This window comes from Mytilus galloprovincialis, chromosome 5 (genome assembly GCF_965363235.1).
Source record: "Mytilus galloprovincialis chromosome 5, xbMytGall1.hap1.1, whole genome shotgun sequence".
NCBI lineage: Eukaryota > Metazoa > Mollusca > Bivalvia > Mytilida > Mytilidae > Mytilus > Mytilus galloprovincialis.
In genome coordinates, this window is record NC_134842.1 from 18588117 (window position 1) to 18610614 (window position 22498).

Genomic DNA, 22498 nt, shown 5'->3' on the forward strand with positions numbered 1-22498 from the left:
TACGTACCCTGACCTCAACCAGGTTTTATTTTTGGGTCTGTTTTGCTCAATGGTGAGTTGTCTATGTTATATTAGGTAAGTTGTTTTCTTCTATCATTTGAACGTGCTATGGTGTTCTTTTATTGTTGATGTTCATTTTGTCCATTCTACTAATGTTATTCGGTATATGAATTCCCTTAATGGGAACTTCTTGCTTTAATTTTCTTTCCTAAACGATCTTACAGTTCTTATCCACTAGATATGTTTAAAAACAACAATTATCTTAGTGAGACCAGCATGTATCCGGAATGTACTATTCTTTGACGGATCCGAAGTTTAAAACATAAACATTATGCAATTATGATAACCGTTTATGAAGTAACCAATAGCATTGTTTTAATTGTCTATGGTATGATACATGACTCTTAATGCATTTTAAACACGTATTTGTTATTTATTTAATAGATCCGAAAGAACATTGTATTTTCAATATTCTCCAGAATTAAATGTACAACGTTCAAATACTCTTGAAAAACAGCATGAGTGTTATTTAAGAATCTTTAATTAGCTGAAATATTTATTCTATTGATTGAAATAGGGTCAGATACCATTACTGACACGTTCATATACTTCTAAATGTATTTTATACACGTACATATTTATATTAGTGGGATGCAACCGGAAACTGACCTGAAAATCAAGAAAAATAAATTAATTTAAAATTGATTTTATTGGCAATATGAAGTGTCTATAACACAAATTAGGTAGAAATAAAATGTCCCCTCATTACTTGGTTTATAAAACAGAGAGAGCATTGTTCAAACGTTTAAACTTTTGACGTTATTTAAACAAGAATCAATTAATCGATCATAGTTAATTTTATTTCACATGATTATTTTTCTCAACATCAAAGTAAATAATAATAAATTTCCGTTCAAATGTCAAGAAGGAATTGCTGTAATTTGTCAAATATTCCAAAAGATAAAAAAAGAACTAATTTCCGTATTTAAGACAAATGTATATCTATTAATGTTCTTTACATATCGTGGAATATAGAATAGATTTATTTCGAAAGAGATTTTTTGCATGTACAGTACAGACACCCAATACCACTGAATTAGAATATCCCGACTTGTAATAATCACATACATAAGTTCATGGACACTTAATTTTCCGAAACCAAACCAGATTTATAAATTACGTATTTAAACGCGCTTTTCGTCTCAACAGTGATCCTCAAATGAAAATATTTAGAGTGCCAAACCAATTACAAAGCTGAACAACTTAAGATTTAGAATATAAAACAAATGTCAAAAGGTTGGGTCTAATAATGCTAACGAAATATATACCCTGTAATAGGTAGACAATCCTTAGTGTTGAAACATTTTGTGAGTTGTATTTAAAGTAGGTTTATCGAAAATGACCGTATCAACATAGAAGTATAACAACTATCATAGGTTGTCTTGGCGATGCACTGCGAAACAGAAGTGGAATCAACCAAGTTGGTTTATTCATCAAAGATACCAGGCTGGCCAAATTAGTTCGTTTTTTTTTACATATGAACATGGTAAGACCAAATGCTAAAAAAATATAAAGTTTATCACTGGTTTTGTGGTTTTAAGGGTTATATGCTCACGTCAGATGTTTGTTGATATAGCATCATTGAATTGTTCAAAAACAAGTTGAATATTTTGAATACAATTTTTGAGCTTGAAGTATTTTGTTCATATATTTGTCGCTTGTTGAAGCCGGTTTGTTGTCCTGTTGATGTCGTTGTAATTCCTTTTCATTTAGTGTTGCTAACTCGTGTACATATACTTATATGTCTTTCTAATACAAAAATGTATAACCTCCGATAATTATGAACTACGAAAACAGCAATTTAAACTTGTCTAGTATATGTAGTTTTATTAATATTTATAATTTCAGTATTTTACTTTTATAAATTGTAACAGAATTCTGTGGAATCAGTTGTGTCTTATAACAAACTGATTTTTTAGACGTTCCTACGGGATATCATATATTGAAAATGGTTCCTCTGGTCGTTGATGTGTTTTCCATGGTTTTGGTTTGTGACCCGTATTCGTTTCAGTTAGGTCAATTGATGACTATTGAACAGGTGTGTACTACTGTTGCTTTTATGCAACATAGTATTGGAAACAAATGTTTAATATTTGGTAGTTTTTATTCGTTGGCTGTGTGCTTTTGAGTTTGAAGTATTAGAGTATACACTTAAATGTATTCTCGGGTATATATGTATTTATCGAATTATTCTGTTTCACGTCGATGTATGTATATAGCCAATATAGGAATTCAACTAACGCTGTTAACTGTCGATATTTCTCGAAATCATCTAGTTGGCACTTCTGAACTGATCTATAATAGACCAATTAACTTCTGTAGATTGATTAAACTACATCAGTATTGTTTCTATGATTAACTCTGTGTAATAATCTTTCTTTTCATATCATGAGATATAATACATGTATGAGTGTGTTAAACGATGTGATTTGTATAACATTTTTGTCTATGAAGAATTGAAGATATTTAACACGGAAGCAATCAGACACTTTATATCGCAGGACAAAATTAAGTTTACTTCTACCACTTCTTAAATGAAAAAAATCAAAAGGAAAACAATATTAGAAAATTGTGTTCGGTTTTTTTAAGGGCAACACAAGTTACCGATGTTCAAATTAGTTGGTTCACTTACTAAAACTTCTAGCACAAAGAAACAAATAAAGGTAAACAAAATAATTAAATGATAAAAGTTACCATGTTTATAATTGTGTACGCCAGACGCGTGTTTCGTCTACATCTGACCAATAGTAAGGCAATTGTAAAGACAGTTGAAATGCCAAATCTAATACAAAAGCATTAACAACCAAAAACTCAAACAGTTTGTGCCAAACATAGCGAAGGCAAACTAAAACGGGGGTACAACAACCTTCGTGTTTCGAGTAATTTAATATTCTATAGAGGTAATTTACAGACAAATTAATAGATCAATGATATTTCATGGCAGCACGAAAATGCTGCTGTATTTGGTTTCAATATATATAAATCATGTGTATAATAGAAACATTTTATTGATACGCAAAATACTCAATATTTGAGAAGGGCTGATCTGAATGAAGACGAACCAAACTTTGACAAATCAAAACTGTACGTTGGTGTTTAGATAATCTTTTGTTGTGTATTCGAAAGTGGTGAGTGTATATATCAAGGATGTAAACCATGTCTGCGTTTATTTCAATTAATCTTATTATTTGACGCGTGAATGTTTAAGTTTAGAAAAAAAGCTTACTAGATTTCAGGACAGTAATAGCCATTAAAATTTTAATTTTGTTTCGGTTCATTTGTAGACATTTTATAAAACACTCACACTAAGGCACGTCTCAACTCAGTCCTATGAAATACATATCTTTGTAAGAAAGTCAACAGAAATCCGCTATCAGTTGACGGAGACATAATTGATGTGTTAGTGTCGTTATATTCATACTGTCTATCTGTCGAATACATTGATTATAACTGACATCGCCGTGTTTGAGGTGTCGTTTATTACACTGAAATCTATTTGTTCGCAATATTGGGCTCAATTTTGGTTTTTCTAAGACAATGGTAATTGTCGCTTGTCAATATATTTTATATAAATGACAAGAGGATGAGAGATGGTTACAATTTTATTATTGGACGACACCTATGTCTATAGTCCAGCCATTAATAACGCTCATGATGATAAGAATAACTTGTTATATTACAATATAGACAATTACGTTTGATGTGGAATGGCCGAATAAAGTAATTGAACGAGTTATATAAGGAACTTCAAAGAACATTAATCGTTTTAACACCAATATTGTAACATTGTTTTTAAGGAAGGTATAGAGCTTTGGTGGAAGAAACTGAAAATGCATTTCATTCTGGTGTATTTCTTAATGTTGAAGAAACAAATTTTGCAAATCATTAAGGTTAAGATGCAAAAAACTAAAGTCTCAAAAAACTAGAGTAAGTTAAAACACATCAAACGAATGGATAACAACTGTCATATTGCTTATGTGGTACACGCATGTTCTTATGTAGAAAATGGTGTATTAATCCTGGTTTTATAGCTAGTTAAACCTCTCACTTGTGTAAATGAAAAATAAGTAAAGTAAAGAATTGTTTCCGTATTAGTCAATTATTTCATGGTATTGTTTGGTATTTAGCTGTATTATATATATGTATAAAAAAATTAAGAAACATAATACTTCTATATGTGAAGCTCTCACATTGACAGGTACATTGCTGTTAAAGCTGTAACAGTAAGGTAATTAATAATAGCTTGAGTGCCCACAAAACACGGTTTGGTAAAGCTGGTTGAACGAAATGAATGGTATCCTACACAAACGTCCCTCTTCAGAATGGGTTTGATTTCCGATTGGCAGCTATACTGATGATGATACCTCCATATCCCAAGTCAACCTTTGGGTTTCGTTAGAGAGTCAACAAAACTGAAACAATACTGTTTGATATATTTAATTGTTCTTTTTTACTAGTAGTTATGATCTGCCATGGGAGAACCTTTGTTCTCGTTTCTGTTCTCTCTAACTGGATGCCATAGACTCTCTTTTAAATTAAGATGAATGCAAATTTCAATAGTGATTTTAGTATCAAGTCAGTAAGTTGAGTGTTACAAATCAAGCAAGCCCCTCAAATAATGAATAAAGAAAATAAAGGTAGTCCTCATGAAATTATTAGAGAACTTTGAGCTTTTGATTTTGCCATTGCATTAGAGACTTTTCGTTTTGAATTTTTCTCAAAGTTCGGTATTTTTGTTATTTTAAATTTTTATATGTATTATCAGAGTTTACTTTACAAAAAAATATACATAAGGTGTTACTTGCAATAGTGTGGATCTAAACGCGAGTGGTTAAAAGTGAATTAAATTCTCTGAATTGTTCTTGTCATTGCAACCGGTCTCGCTTTTTTTTTTTAGAATTTATTCGATTTCCTTAGTTTTTATTTGCTTCCTTAATTTGTATCTTCTCTTCGATTTAAAAGAAATCGATTAAATTCTGTTGCCTAAGTTTTCGGATATCATCATGATACGGACAATCTGCGTCAGATGACAATGGATATGTTCCATTTCTATGAGCCTCGTTCTTGTTCTCCATCCACACTTTTGCGAATTATGAACGGATGTTAACTTCTTATGACTGACACAATTTTGACACAATTTTTGATGGCCCCGTAACAAAGTTGTCGGTGCCATATAATTTAACCCTTGTCCGTCATTCCGTCATTCCGCAACAAACCATTATAAAGACTTTTTTTCTAATCGTTTTCAGATACTGGGCTGATTTTTTATATGTGAGTTAACCACGATGAGTTATAGATCAAGTTTAAGTTCAGTTCCGCTCCGCTGATTTGTGCCAAAATTAAGGGTTTACGACTTTGAAAATTGTTGAAAATCACAGTTATACGGACTTTTTTTCTATGCGCCTTCAGATTTTGAGCTGATTTTTTTATATATAAGACTACCATCATGTGTGTGTCCACATGTGTTATTGATATTGCAAATTTTAAAAACTTTTTGAGACGGGGCGATTCGTGTCGTTTCGACACATCTAGTTTTTTTTCATGTTACTTGTCTATTAGATGTCTTAACTGATAGATACCATCATGACTTGGTTGACTGAAGCGGAAAACTCCAGATCAAACGACAACGAATATGTTACACTACTATTAGCCGTGTTCCTCCTGTTCTTCTTTTGTACTTGAGTCAGGTATAATTCAAGTCAAGTTAATGACCATATGTTTATGACCCGATGGGGTCACAATTTGACAAGGAAGTATTGTTTTATGTTTATGTAGCTCAACCTTTATTTTTCTATATATTTGTTATGGGGACTGTTATTTGTCTTTATATCCTGGTGTTGTTTAACCATTGTTTGCGTGTTCGATGATTGTGTTTTGTTTCCCCTTATTTTGTTATTTGACATATAATGATATTTGCTTTGCCGATTCCTTTGTTATTGTATTGCTGCCACCTGTTGTAACGTAATATCTCATAATATACAAATACATCAAATAATAAGGCGATAATTATTGAAAATGATAACACTTTCGCTGATGGTACTCGCTAATCGAATATGTTTAGATTAATGTAGTGAAAATGTCAGATTATCGCAATCAAAACTAATTCTAATTGACTCTATAGTTGTATTATTTTTAACAATAACGACGATCTCAACATGGTTTCCTGAAATGAAAAGGATACGATTACCAATATCCTATTCCGTTATCGTTGCAGGAAATAGTGAAAGATATAAATATTTCATTATGAATGGGACCTTCCCTTTCATTCTTTGAACCATATATACTCCGGTTTTATTATCGTAACCGTTCCTAATACACTCAAATTTTATAATTCCTGATAAACATACCCATCTGTTGAATCAACAACAAAATCGTAAAATCATTGAAAGAGCAATAAGTTTATTGTCCAATATATAATAATTTCTAATTAAATTCTATTTGCAGTGAAATGAACAAGTGGACAAGTATTTAATTGTTCTTGAAACCAGACTGCATCATTAATAGTTGATTGGTACTTTTGATGTAAAGTACACATATAATTTAACAAATAGAAGGACTGTATTACATAAGGGCATGGCTGTCTAATTTTATTGAAATTTTTAAAAATATCAGGTGATAAGACAAATGTCAATAATGTTTGTATACGTACAGGCAGCTCTGGCATTTAACAGTCTTCTTGTTTGACTCTTGAAAAGTTTTATAGTACACTCGGAATACTAAGAACTATGTATTAATTGGATTTCCAAAAGTGAGTAAATTATTTGTTTTGATAAGATATTTCCATAAAAACTGTGACATACACAAAAGCAAGGGCAGATTAAGAGGATACTTGGTGGATGTTTGTCCCTACATTTCACCACACGCGGTTTTTTATTAAAAAAAAATGAATATGGCACTTTGCTGCCCTTTTTTGTGTAAGTTGAAAAACTCTTTGCTCCTACATCATTAACTTATATGTCATATACCGGACCTGTGGATTTCGGAAACTCTCTCCTTTTAATCAAACGAAGAGATGTTGAATATGTGATACTATTTATATAAACTTTGTTGTTGAATATCATACAGGAAAGTATAACAAAAATACAGAATTCCACGTTAAATTCAAAAATAGCAATTCCATAAAAACTAACCAAATCAAACTATTATTTAGACGTTATCTACTTACAGAACGAATCATAAACAAATGTCATAGTCCTGGTTTGGTACAGGCATTGTAAAATCAGGTTTAATCTACCATTTTCTACAGAAGTCCGTACCAAGTCAGGAATTTGACAGTGTTTATCCATTCGTTTGATGTGTTTTAAGGTCTTAATTGATTTTGCCATTTGATTGGAGACTTTCCGTTTTGAATTTCATTTTGGGGTTTTTACCTTTTGTCCAACAGTCCAAGGAGAAATATACAATTGAATGAAAAGAACGGACGTAAATCATGAAATTGTATTGAGCATGCTTCTGTATTGTTTTCACTACAGTGAGAACTTTTATATAGATGGCTAAATTACTTTACAGTTAAGTGTGCAAAATTATCTGCCAACTATTGTTCGTTCCCCAAAATAGATAATTTTATCGTTATTTTAGTAGTTCCCGTAATTTAATAATAGTCACACGCGGTTACATAGCGGTGCTGTTTTTACTTGACGCCATTTTTTTTGTAGAGATTTTATCTGCTAATACCATCCACCAGGAAATCAGGGATTCGCTAACGGACTTTTATTAGATATATTTTGATAAATTCTAAATTAGAAAATGTGGTATATGATTGCAAATGATACAACTTTCGCAATACAAGAAAGCACGAAGGTGTATCTTTGCGTCTTTTGATAAAACAAAATGAATCCTTGTATCTTTGACGAGCTAGTTTATGTAAACCAATTCTGGTCAACACTGTGCCTTCAATATTACGCGAAACCCATTGTGTATGGTAAGCATAAAGCGGACAGTGCGTTGTTTTCGGCTGTTATTATTTGATAGTTATGTTTAGGTGGTTGTGTTTGTCTTGGTTATTGGTCACATGGTGCATTATGAATTTTTACTGGCACTTTGTTATACCTGTCTCTTTCATTCTGTGCAAACACTGGCAAACTAGATCCCTTTAGAATAGAAAATAGTAACTCTTTCTTAAAGTTATTTCTAAACAATAATCGTATATTTAAAAGAAAGTATTTGTTTAACTGTGACATTCGAAATAAACACGCAATTGTTTGACTGTGGTATTAGAAATATACATGCAATTGTTAAACTGTGGTATTAGATTTATACATACAAATACATGAATGTTTTATTTTCAATATTTATCGAGCTGATTTCAATAGAATCTTTTAAAACTGGGAAATATAGAAAATGTTTATCTTTTCTGAATATTGATACTAGTATAAGAAATTGGGGGAAAAAATAATGTACATACAAAATCCAAAGATCTTTCTAGTCACCAATTTTCGAAATGTTCGACAGTCAATAGCATTTTACAGTTCCCAAATTAAACCTATTTTGCAGAGCCTACGTCGGACTTGTAACGTAAAATTAGTATATAGAAATATTATCTTTCTGTGAATATATATACAGTATATGTACATTGTCGGAAAATATGAAATTTATTTGTATGAGCTTTAGAAACTGGACGAAAAGCGAAGCTCGCCGAGCTTTTCTCCTGTTTCGCAGCGAGTACAAATAAATTTTATATTTTCCGACAATGTACATATATTGTTTTTTCCTGAAATTTACTCCCAACACTTGAAAATATAGTTATCTAACTCTAAATCAGTGTCTCTAATCTTTCAAAGAAATCGACATAGTTTAAACGCGGACCGCGAAGAGGACCCCAAAATGGACTGGTTCGAAAAAGAAATATCCAGTTACCGTATGCCCAACATTGAGGGCGGGATAACAGGAGACGTTATTTGTACAAGTACAAATAAAGCTTATAGAATAACTAATCGAAGAATTCATATAGAGAAAAATATTCAACGCGTGACCGAACAACACATTAATTCACGAATGCGCGTAGCGCATGAGTTATTAATTATCAGTGTTGTTCGGTCACGAGTTGAATATTTTTCGTTATTTGAATTCTTTAATTAGTTATTCTTTTTATTACATTGGCAAATGCCTTTTTTAAAAGAAATTAATGTAAAACATGTAAGGAACTATATCTTTTTTCTACGCATTCACAATTTGTTTTGATCCGCCGTTATCGACGTCTTGGCAACGCCTATTGTTGTGTGACGTCAGAGAGTGAAATAACCACGTTTATTTCACATGTGAAATTATCGGTTTTTATTTAACAGGGAAATCAATGTAATTCATTGCAACCAATGTAATAAAAATGTTTATTTGTGTACCCTTCATTTGTACAATAGTTGGCTGATTGCAGGATAAAACGATTTAATAGTTGCGTATGTGTATATTGAAGAAAAAAATCAAAATGAACATGCCGCATTAAGTTTATATTTCCGATTTGGAGAAATCCAGACATTGTGACTTGGATGGAGAGTTGTGTCATTGGCACACAAAACTCATCTTATCATTTCTATGCCAGTATGGCTATTCCCCCATGCTAATCCTCGTGGTCTTGCTACATAATGAAGTTGACCATTATCATTTTTGAACAGCCTCAACAAAGATCCAAGACAGGCTTCTCACCTCAAGTATACAATTGTATAGTAATACTTTAAATGACCAGTTTTCTATCATATATTAATGACTATCAGCCCTCTGTTGTATGGAATTTGCAATCTTATATTTGATGCTCTCGTGTTCAATATTTCAAATGTCTATCACATTCCCACATTTACCGGCATTTTACCAGCAGCATGCCAAATTTCCCGCCCTTAATTCCAGACGACCCCTATCACAGGACCTACTCGTTGTATTATTTATTAATATGTTTTCGTCTTGAACATGAATGAAATACTTGCCACTGCTCGTTAAGCAAAATAAACTACAATCACTTAATCACTTTTTTAAAAGAGAAAAAAAAATATAGGTATAACAGACCGTACCTTGACCTATAATGGTTTACTTTTATAAATTGTGACTTTGATGTAGAGTTGTCTCATTGGAACTCATACCACATCTTTCTATATATATAAAGGTACTTTTATAGCTTGCTGTTCGTTGTAAGCCAATGGTCCGTGTTGAACACCGTACTTTGACCTATAATGGTTTACTTTTACAAATTGTGACTTGGATAGAGAGTTGTCTCATTGGCACTCATACAGGAGAGTTGTCTCAATAGCACTCATACCACTCTTATATCTTATTAAAGACCATGCATTCATCCTGTGTGATTCTTTAATCAGAAAGCAGTCATACTCCTTGACTCAAGGATGAGAAAAAATATTGAAATAGTTTTATTTTAACAAGAGGATTTTTTCCATTCTGGCTTAAGTTGTTATGTTGCACATATATCTATAAAATATATTTGTATTAAAAATTCATAGTTTCTGTATCATTTTGCAAATAACATATCGATTTCTTGTAACAAAATACTGATATTCTATAAGGCTTTTCTGTAGAATCGTACGCCATTGAAAATAAAACGGCATTTACTCTTAAATCCAACACAGCTACAAAGAGTTAGAAAACCGGCGGGAGAAGTTTAAGACAGTTTAAGGTAATATTTTTTTCAGCTCGCTTCGTGTCATTTCGAACTTATTTTTATCGTTGCTTTGATCTGCCTTGATATTGAGACGGTAGATATTCAATTTGATAATGGAAAAATGAAAGACAACATTTGATACTTAAATTTAAATTTTAATGACAAATGAAATATATGATACATTAATGTATTGTTTTGCAAAATAATATAGCATAAATCAATGATTTACATAAAGTCTTCTTGGTTTTGAATTGAAACAAATCAGGACAGAAGACATTTAAAAAGTGTCTGATTTTACGTACAAAGAAAAAAACAAAACATAAAAGAACGAAAATTCGTCATTCCCTTTATGCATGCAAGTATAATTAGTATGGCGTTCATTATCACTGAACTAGTATATATTTGTTTAGGGGCCAGCTGAAGGACGCCTCCGGGTGCGGGAATTTCTCGCTACATTGAAGACCTGTTGGTGACCTTCTGCTGTTGTTTTTTCTATGGTCAGGTTGTTGTCTCTTTGACACATTCCCCATTTTCATTCTCAATTTTAAGTATAACGCAATAAGAAGATATAATAATAAACTTCATTGTACTATTTTTTTTATATTAACAAGGTAATGCTTATCTCATTTTTTATGGTGCTTTACACTAAATCCGTTGGATGTGCACTGATTGATAACTCTGTTTTGGGGAACATGATATTTTTAGATTTAATTGCTTTGAACTGGTTTAACCCCTTCACATCTCTCTCCCAAGTTGGGATGCCGTATTTCATTGGATGTTGTTTGTTGCTGGATATTACATTTGTTTTTCGTTTATTGTTTTTGTACATAATTGTCTATTCTAGCTAACTATATGCTGTATAGCTGTTGATCATTGTTGAATGTCGGACGGTAACTACAGTTGCTAACTTCGACGTCATTTGATCTTTAGTCTTATAATTCTAATTGCAGTTTTCAGTAACTTCGATCACTCTTAAATCAGTACTTAGTGCATTTCGTCTTAATGTTTGTTGGATTTTTATTTTGCTCTGTGCCAATCTGATGACTCAAGCCATTTCAAACCTAATTTTACAGTGTGTTTGTCTACTCTTATTTTATTGTCATTCTAATGTATGAGTACTTTTCTTTTCTTAGTAAATTTCAAAATGCCTTTTTTTCTCGTCAAAAACCACCCTGTTAATTAACTACCCAAATGCTATTAGGTAATAAACGAAGAAAAAATAAAGATTTTATAATTTGTTTAAAGTTTGCATTTGAATATACTATTAGTATAAAATCAATGGAATTGTATTAACTTTTTAACTTCATCAAATAATGTGTCTTGTAGAAGTATTCTACCTTAATGTGGTTCAATTATCCGAATACTTTTTAACTGTTTAAAATATAAAACTCCCTGTAAGAAAGAATGAGTTAAAAAAGGGACATAATCTTTCTAAAAAAAATAGTCATGTATGTATACTATAATATATTTGGTGTAAGAAAGGATATGCGGTGTACATACATGATGTAACAAATCCATAACAGACAGGTTGGAAGAAACAATTTTCTAAAGAAAAAGCGCTTTCATTGCAGTTCCTCATCTTAAAAGTTGTATTTAAATATAAAATTAGACTTTTCGACCTTTGTATTTAGTACAGATATTCATTTGCTAGTCATATATAAGTGCAATAACCTAAATTGAGTAAACAATCCAACATAGGTTATATACCAACCACTATATTACATGGGTATCATCAAATTGAGTAAACAACCCAACATACGCAATATACCAACAACTGCACGTATTACATGGGTATCATCAAACTGGGTAAACAACCCAACATACGCAATATACCAACTACTGTATTACATGGGTATCATCAAACTCAGTCTACAAAACAATAATCATAAGATTTATACATTAATTTATCACAAATTGGTTTCCTTTCTAATCTTGTACACTGCTGACGAGAGGTTAATAACGGTAATATATCAATAAAACAACCATCAAACCTCCCGTACCAATTGGCATTGATTTCACTGATAATTTCTTACTATTCTAATTTTTGATCGCATTGGGAGCAATATGTTCATTTTTCCGGAAAAAGAAGATAAGATATCTTTTTCACCCTAGTGAACACATATGAAATTTGGCACTCGGAATTATACAATAATTTCCATATTAAAGTTATAAAGGTTAGAAATCGAGGAGATAATCAATTTGACAAATAACTTAATGGAATCTTGTCAGAACGACTATGGTAAGTGGGAGATTATTTTACTTTTTTTAACAGAAAATATCGGAATCTTTTTGTGATTTATAATCATGTAATGTTTTAACGATTGCTATCATTTAGCTTTACATGCATATAAACTTCATACAGTTTATACGATTTTTTTAATATTTTTATATATATAATCGTCATTTTTTTTAAAATTTATTCTTTTATTTTTTTTATCTATCTTTTAAAATTGATTTACAATTATAACCATTTATACAGAAAAACAATGTTTGTTTCCGTTTCTTTACGTAGGTATAGGAAGACGGATTAATATAAGGGAAACCTTGTTTCCGAATCCCTTTGTGATATTGTATCACTGTATTTATATGTGTATGTCATGTACATGATTTTTTGAAATAAAATATGTTTAAAGTAAGATGTGGTGTGAGTGCCAATGAGACAACTCTGCATCCAAATAAAAATTTTAAAAAAGTAAACCATTATAGGTCAATGTACGGCCTTCAACACGGAGCCTTGGCTCTGAATTACATGCCGCTGTTTTTTTGTTTTACTTGATTCTCAACAGAACAAGGTAATAAACAAAGATATGCTGATGTTCTTACAGGTAGACTTTAGGTAGACGAAAACTATTGTTTCAGACAAAACGCATGTATTGAGAGCAATGTGTTGGACGTTCGGTCGTCAAAGTCTCCATTTGAAGTTTCTATCCATGTTCCCATATTCCCATGATCAAAATCGGTAGCAATATTTATTTACATTTCATGACATGAATCGGAGATTACCTTTTTGATTGTTAGAATATTTTCCCAATGTCTCATCAACTTTATTCGGATCAAACTGGAATCCTTTGTTCATTTCAACGGAAATTATTATTTAAAAAAAAGCCCTGATTTGAAACTGAAAAAAAAGGTTAAGTTAATTAAACAAATTTTGAAAACTTTTAAAGGGTTGATAAATTATAAATTGTAAAAAAAAAACGATAAAAGCATTTTTATATTAGGTATAACATTAATCATAGTTCACACTTGTGTTTTAATGGTGTACTTTTAAAGTTCCTTAAATCATATTATTTTACTATTTTATCTATAAATATGTTTTTATTCATACATTTATTTTATTGCTTTTTGATATAAATGACGAAATAACCCGAATCCGAATTAACGACTCGTTAAAATGCTGTGGTTGGTTTGACTAATGGACACCTCTTATTTAGATATATTCCACTAGCCAAAAAAAAAAAAAAAAAAAAAAAAATGAAATATAAATAACACAAAAAAGCATTAAATTTGAATAAAAATATTCTAATGCGTAATATCGTCCCTACTTCGGAGGCGTCTTATACGTACATGTTAGTTTTTGTAAATATGTAATACATTTTCAAGCGTCATGAAACCGGCAATTATATTAAAAAATTACTACGGTATTAAGCGATAATAGTAATAATTTTGTACTTTTTTTCTGCAGAGAGAGACCAGATGACTGTTACATGGTGAGTAGCTTTCTTTACTATATTACTCATTAGCATTCTAACAACATATATCAGACATATGTTGTTAGTTAATCAAGTATATTTCAAATTCAGTTTGAATTTCAAAGTTTTTACTTGTGAAGAACAGGTTTTAAAAATGCTTGATACTTTAGAAATAATACGAGTTCATAACAAAATGTCACCCATTTTGTCGTGGCACACAGTATTCAGCTCTTTTTTAAAATTTGATGCGACGTATATTGTATAAAAAGCTGTCTGAGTGATGTTAAAGGTTGGCGTTTTTTAAATGATATGTAGTATATGATTGCAGCATATTTTAGTTCAACAATAAGAAATTACAGTACGATTTACTATTCCGGAGCGAACGAAATAAGCTCAGGGGTTGGCATCGCCTAAAGCTTTCAGATCGAATGACTTCGTTCGTCCTTAACTTCGCAAATTATCCTAAAGTGATCCTTTCTTTATTTGTCCAATTGGGTCTGTGTCTTATGCTAATTGTTATTTATATTTTAACAACAATATCTTGTCGATAAATGTTAAGGAATATCATTTAGTCTCGTGCTAGAATTTATTACATTCAATCGATTCTTTAGTACTTTTGGTTTTCTTTCAAATATATTAAGAAAAAGAAAATGTCTGAATTTGAGGTCTTCTGCCATTAAAAAACTAATTACAACGTTATAACAAGTTTCGGTGACATGTTTCGTCAATCCTATCAGAAAAAGCAATAAAGTCACATGTCAAATGTTATAAAGAGGTGCTTATATCAGTTTAAAAAGCTCAACTAGTCTAACGTTTAGAACGTGAGGAAACAATATGTCTCATGTATTAGACTCCAATATCATGGATAAAAGTATTGTTTGATATTCTCTCCTCATTTTGTTTTAAACGCTTTGACTATACATATATTGTCTACTCATATAACCAAGGTCGTGCCAAACTATGCTTTCGTCTTTTAAAGATACTAGTGGCATGTATAAAAATTAGGATATGTGGTATGATCGTCAAACCAAAGTTCAAATCAAGTGCATGTAATCAATTATAGGCAACAACACGTCCTTCAACAATGAGAAAACCCAAAACTGTATATATAGTCGGCTATTAAAGGCCCCGACACGAGAAAATGTATGATTATATGATATTTATTCCGAAATATTTAAATTCATAGATATGATAAAGTACATGTATGAAATCACACTTTTTCGAAAGACAATCAAGTACGACTGATAAAGATATTTGTTAGTATTTTTTTTTTAATGTTTTACAATACAGTTCATGATAGGTGATCTGGGATACTTGTATTCTCCAGACTTATGTAATAGTTTAGATAAGATCGTTAGAAAATACCTTGTAGACGTAATGAATGAACGTTCTTTTCAAATTGATAAGATTTCCAATGTATAATATCTTGAACTGTGTGTGAACGTTTTCAGTGTTAAGTTGGTTTTTTTTTTTTAATCTTTTATGGATGAAAGATTTCAAAGTATTTGTGCATATGAAATTGTCACTGTAAATAACCAATTCATTATGATATTTTAGCGTTAATGTATTTATAAGACTTTTAAAGCCTTTTGCAAGTATCTTATACCATTTTTACTACAATCATATAATGTTGTTTGTAAATACTATGATGTGCATTTTTGATGACGCAGGTGTCAGTACCCCGCTGGCGCTTGCCCCCGTTGTAAAGGGGTAGTTTCACAATAAAATATATATACATATATATATTAATGTTTTACAAAAGGTTAAATACTTATAAGATTAAATTACTCTGCTTAATTATGTTTAAGAAATATCTGCTAAAACATATGCGTATTGGACGTACATTTGGTCTCTTCAAAATCATTGCATTTGCGTAAAAAAATATTTGACCCTTCTCAGCTGTACAAAATTCATTGGCATCATTTCGTGTTATTTATTGTACTAGTATTCAATTGTATAATTAAAACTAAATAAAGAAAATTTTGAATAAGAAATGTGCCCTTAATATAGTTCTGGTTTGAACCGTAATTTACACGATGGCATTTTTATTCTATTGCGAGGGAAAACCTATTACCATCACAAATCTTGTAAGGGAAATGTCGAGAGGACTTATTAATACCTTAATTGAATGCAAAAGTAATAAATCACTACAATTGTTTTAATCTTAGGATTTTTTCAACATGCTACAGTGCAGTAAATATCAACAGGTTTAATCTTATTGGTAAAATGACTATAGTCAGCTAACTGACAAAACCAAAATCTCTGAAAAGAAGATTTTGTATTAAAAATTGAAACTTAAAGCAACATGAACATAAGTTCAGTCTGTGTACACAAGTGTACTAAAAGTACTTTAATTATGTACATTTTTTCAACAATTTTCCTATCTTTGTTTAATCATTCATACAGATTAAATTAACGTTCTGAAACCGGTTGGGGAAAATGTATAAATATCAAAAAGTTGTGAAACCTGTTGGAGAAAAATGTAGCTCATTCAATTGTTTTTAGTACATTGAGAGTGCACACCATTATTGGCATCATATTGCTTTTTTTTATAAATCTTTTTATTGGTATAGCGCTCTATAAAATTGGTTCTTGTTTAAGACCTTAAAAATTTGAAGGGTAATTACTGAAAAAATAAATTCCATACATCTACCCGTTGATAACAATGTATATTTTATTTTAACTAAACTATTTCCTGTTTAAAATTCGCCCTTTCAGAATTTAGTGCTATTCAGTTGTGCGATATTTACAAACGCGAACATCAACGTGTTTTAATATGTTTCAAATGTTCTAACCAATGGAAAATCAAACTATAATATAACGTCATTTTCATTTTGGTGTACGAACAATGAGATTTTCTATAAGATTTTGAAAATTTGTATATTTTGTATTTTTTTTAACTTCCTGATTACTCGTTGTTCTGCTACTTCATTAACGGTCAAACATTTACACTCTCTTACTGTTTTTTCTTCATCTATATTTTAATAGCAACACTACTAGGAATAGAAATTTGCTGAAAAAAAATAATTCATATCAAACTTTGCTTCGATGTTCATAATCGAGTTGCCTTTACGTACATTGACACAAGAAGCATATAGTAAAGTATCATATACGGATAGCTCGAGAAACGGAGAACTCGAGAAATTCTAAACTGTCAAAAATCAAGGTGGAAGGGAATCACCGTATTAAATTGAAAAACGGTAGTGATAACAAAGAAGACACGACAGTTAGCAATGCCAGCAACTTCAGTGTGGTTCCTGAATTGGAATGTTATTGATATGATTGGTTATGAATAGGAATGTAGTAAAGTTAGCACGTTAATTTAGAAATTATGAAATTATGAAATAAGAATATAACTTGAAATAAATAATTCGTTTATACTTTTATATGTTTGTATTTAAAACTAAAGTAACTTCATATGTTCCCCCCAATAAGATGATATACATGTAGTCGATACTTTACAGTTTGTTTTACGACTTTTACCTAATACATGTATTTGATGCATAGTATTTAGGGCGCTTTAGAAATGGTGTTGGCATCATTATTTAACGAACTATAGAAATTTTGTTAGTACTGTGAAGGTCATATCAATAACTTGTTCGTGGGTCTATTTATCTAACAAAACAAACAATAAATATCAATACTTTATAATCACAAATTAAATTTTACTGTGAATTCTTGCTTCTCCAGTGTCAAGAAATTAGGAATATTTGATAAAATTCAATAAATCTCCCCGTGCTAATGAACTAATCAAGGGAACAGTATTGGTCAATATTTGTGGTCAGCAAATAACTGTATTGATAACAGGTGCGATTCAGACAACTTTCTCCATAGGTTAATTTCATAATTCACACATTTAATCTATATTTCTATTTGTTTCATAACTTAACTGATATGAGCAATTAATATATTTGTTCCTTTAATTATGTCAGGGTAAACAGAATTGATACTATATTAAGCTATGTCATTTAGTTATATATAACTATGTATTGCGACACGTTACATTGAAATACGAAGATGTGGTATGAGTGTCAATGATACACATTTCTATCCAAGTCACAATGTGTAAAAGTCAACAATTATAGAATCATAATTCCAGACTATTGCTTTTATTACAGACAATGTTACCATATATCTTACACTCTAGTGCTGTAGACTCTAATATCGGCCGATGTATTTTGTTAAACATTAAAACAGCAATGAGAATAGTCTGGAAAGAAAATGATAAATTTTAGAAATGCCCAGCGTCATTTTGTGCATAAATTAGTATTGAGAAAATGAAATTAATGAAAAATACATTCATCATTTTTTTTTTAAAGTGTACGTTTTGAACAGTACTTAACGCTTAACCGCGGACTGTTATCATTTTTCTTTTGCATGGCCTTGTGCATACAGTAAAGATCATCTAGACTACCATATTACCCATTAATAGCGTCACTTTAGGCACGAGTATCATGTTAGGTATGTCTAGGCTGTATTACATATGACCAATAATCCACTCTATGTAATTCTGAACTAAAACATGAATTATACTTCTTTGTAACATGTACTTATTTATAACGTTACGTGATAAGATTGTCATAATCTGTCAGATGATACAGCCTTTTCCCCATCTTTAAGTCCTTAAAAATGTCCATCTCATGTCTCGACATAATAACTGTGGTGTTTTTTGCATTGAAGGAATAATGTGAGATGTACAAATTCAGATGTCCAATTATAGCTTACTGTATTTCACTATTTATCGTTTGTATTATTGTTTATATAATCGTTAACCATGTTTTTTTTTTAAAATTTATTATATACATGTAAGCATTGTTATAAATGGCTGTTTCCAATGTTGAATTCTTCAGTCAAAATGGAAGGAACGTAACAGCTTTATTTTTGTCTATACTTGATTTGATAAATACATATTATTATAAAGATAAATAAATTATGATGTGTGGTTTGATTGCCAATGAACTGAGCATCAACCAGAGAGAGAGGGGAAGAAAGTAGCACTAATCCTACACAATTCAGGATGACCTGAGGTGCTCCAGTAGGGCACCAAGGAAACAGTTAACTTTATAACTAAAAGGAAAACAGACAAAAATACCATAGCCAATTAACAATGTTGTCCACTTATATGATCGATAGACTATGTTTTTGTAAGTGAAAATTCTGATATAAAAAAAATAAAACACAGTGCACGTGACATAATGTAGTTAAGTTTAAATGAAAGTTTCATCTGAAATCCAGTCACTACTCAGTACGTGAGAGCATACCTACAAGATCATTATCTACTTTCGTATTTTTGTAAATATGACAAATCAAAATGGCTTTGGCAAATACTGTAACAATATGGATCAAAATGGGAGATATGCAATACCACTATATGTTAAAGATTGTCTGAAAGTTCCGCTGAAAGTTCCATCACTGAAAGTTCCACCACTGAAAGTTCCACTGAAATCCAAAGTGTGGATAGACAAACGGGAATCAGTCTAACCATATACCCACCTGTCAGTAACCGGGATCAGCTCCAGTCATGCTTCATTGATTCCCTATATAATCAACCAAATTTTTACCCCCCACAAAAGGAGGCGTGCCCACCGAAAAACTCTCTAAATCCGCCTCTGATCAAGTCGTTATATACACGACTGAAGCATTAGTTATCGGGCTTGTATTACATCAAAACTTCATGACGAGACATCAGTCATTACCCACGTATAGATGTACTTAACGAACCATAAAGAATGATTAAATATACAATCAAGCATTCAGGCTTAGCTGTAGCAATAAATTGTAAAAGTCCAATCTTTCTCTCTCTCTATATATATATATTCTCTATTTAAAATTGGCCATTTGAGACGTAAAAATCATTATTAATAATTATTTCAATGCACCATTAGTTTTATGGATGAAGTATATAGGTTTTACGTGACATATGTGTCCCTGGGTCGTTCCGCTTCTTTACTCAATGTACTATCGGACATTCAACGCAAATATCTCTTGTCGAATCCTTCTTTTATCATTGTACTGTCGGACGTTCAACGCCAACAAATATAAAGTCATTAGTTAACATTGAAATTCATAATTTTCATTTAATATTTAATCAACGATTCTTTTGAATGCGACACGTTAAAATCTTTCAATAAACTTTCGATTTCTTGTATCGGAGGTTGGTAAGGTTGTCTTTTCCTGATAAAAATGTCAATGCAATACTACAACACTTTTACCAGTCTACTCGGAAACAAGTAGTATGGCACATGCATATGGGCGAAAAGATATACAGTCAAACCAAAGGTCGAAAAGGGACAGTCAAATCATTAAGATAGCAAAATGAATTGCAACTATAGTTCCATTTTAATTTCATTTAGATCATGTTCGTGCTCATGAGGTTGAAGTAAAAAGTTACCAATTGTTTGGTCTTAAACCATTCACATTCCAAACCATAGTTTTAATATTGACCACAATGAACTGGTCGCTTTATTGTTAATATTCCGTAAGGTTTTTCATCTGTAAACAAAATAGTATTGTCCAGAAAACTATGTTCCGTTCTGTATATGGTCTTTGGGTTGTTGGATTAATAAATGAATCATAACAAATTAGTATTGAACATTTTATCAGACATACCTATATTGTAATGAAATGCGTTGACTAAAGTTCACTAAAACAGAACGTAACTGGCTATATATAGTACATAACATATAATGGGTGATTGACAGGAACAAACTAACAGGTAATTTTTATACATGTTTAAAAAATTTGAATTATTATCCTAATTCATATTTTGATTTGATTAATGAAGTACATGGAACTAGCATAGATTAATTGTGTGATAAGCAAGTCAGTCCAAAAATTACTTTTTTAACGGACGTCCCTCTTTTACTGATAATTGTTTACATTTGCTGATAAACTTTTTATACTTATTCTTAATTGTATTTTATGCATTCCTAATATTATCATATTTAATCGTAAAAGTATCATCATTTTTCTTAATTTCATCATATTTACTTTCAAACGTCCGATGCATTACATCAGTATAGAGAAGTAAGAAGTGAATATCGTGTTAGTGTGCAATGAAACCATTTAAGGCGAACAAATTATAAATTATTATTACATTGGTTGCAATGAATTACATTGATTTCCCAGTTAGATAAAAACCGATAATTTCACATGTGAAATAAACGTGGTTATTTCACTCTCTGACGTCATACAACAATAGGCGTTGTCAAGACGTCGATAACGTCGGATCAAAACAAATTGTCAATGCGTAGGAAAAAGATATAGTTCCTTACATTTTCTACATTAATTTCATAAAAAAAAGCCAAATTTTGCCAATGTAATAAAAAGAATAACTAATCGCCGTATTTGAATATCAAAAATAAGACAACTTGTGACCGAACGCCGCTATGGATTAAACTCGTGCTGCGCACTCGTTTAATCCATGCGTCGTTCGGTCACGCGTTGTCTTATTTTTGATATTCAAATACGGCGATTAGTTATACTATAATTAAATTACAAAATGACCAGTTTAGATAACAATTGAGTCATTGAATATATGATTCTTAATTCAAAAAAGCAATACAGCTTATAGGTATATTAAGTATCAAGTAAATACATATTATATCAAATACAGGCATCATCACACAGTGCAATACGTAAGTTTGTTAAGAAAATAGCTAGGGTTTTAAATTGTATTAACACTTTTCGGAGATAGAAAGGGGAATGGACACATTTAAATGGCGCTAAATAACATCTTAATTTAACAGAAAAAATGTAAAATGGTATATATTTTTTTTAAGAATATGATATAGACTTTTTAATATTCAATTTTCAGTGCGAATTTTTAAACGTTTAGAATTTGTCGTTGTTAGTGAAATACAAAATAGAATGGAAATATGCCTTTCTGTAAATTTCACCTTGACATTTTCACATTTTAGTTCTTCGTACACAATTATACATAGTGCATTTCTTTGTATATATTCACATGTACATTCACATACTTTTAAAGTAAAATTTTGTAATTACGCTATTAGATAGTTCATACGTTACATCTTTATATGTGACTTTGTAGTACAGTGATTTAGTACTATCCTTTGATCAGCAATTAGTTGGCACACGAAACTGCGGACATAAATGTATTGCCAAAAGATATATATGTAAAACGTCC

The 22498-nt window shown here is 30.9% G+C and overlaps 1 protein-coding gene across 6 annotated transcripts in view; it reads left to right on the forward strand.

The window, feature by feature from the left end:
• Window positions 1–22498, forward strand: part of LOC143075317 (nitric oxide synthase-like protein) — a 92605-nt gene that overhangs the window by 32586 nt on the left and 37521 nt on the right. For 4 of the 6 annotated variants that reach the window (XM_076250696.1, XM_076250690.1, XM_076250692.1 and 1 more), the window contains exon 2: window positions 14343–14367. The gene's annotated coding sequence lies outside the window, so the exon portion shown is untranslated. Of the gene's footprint in view, window positions 1–6763; window positions 6809–12748; window positions 12897–14342; window positions 14368–22498 lie in introns of those variants that run through there. The other 2 variants (XM_076250695.1, XM_076250694.1) reach the window with 2 other exon arrangements.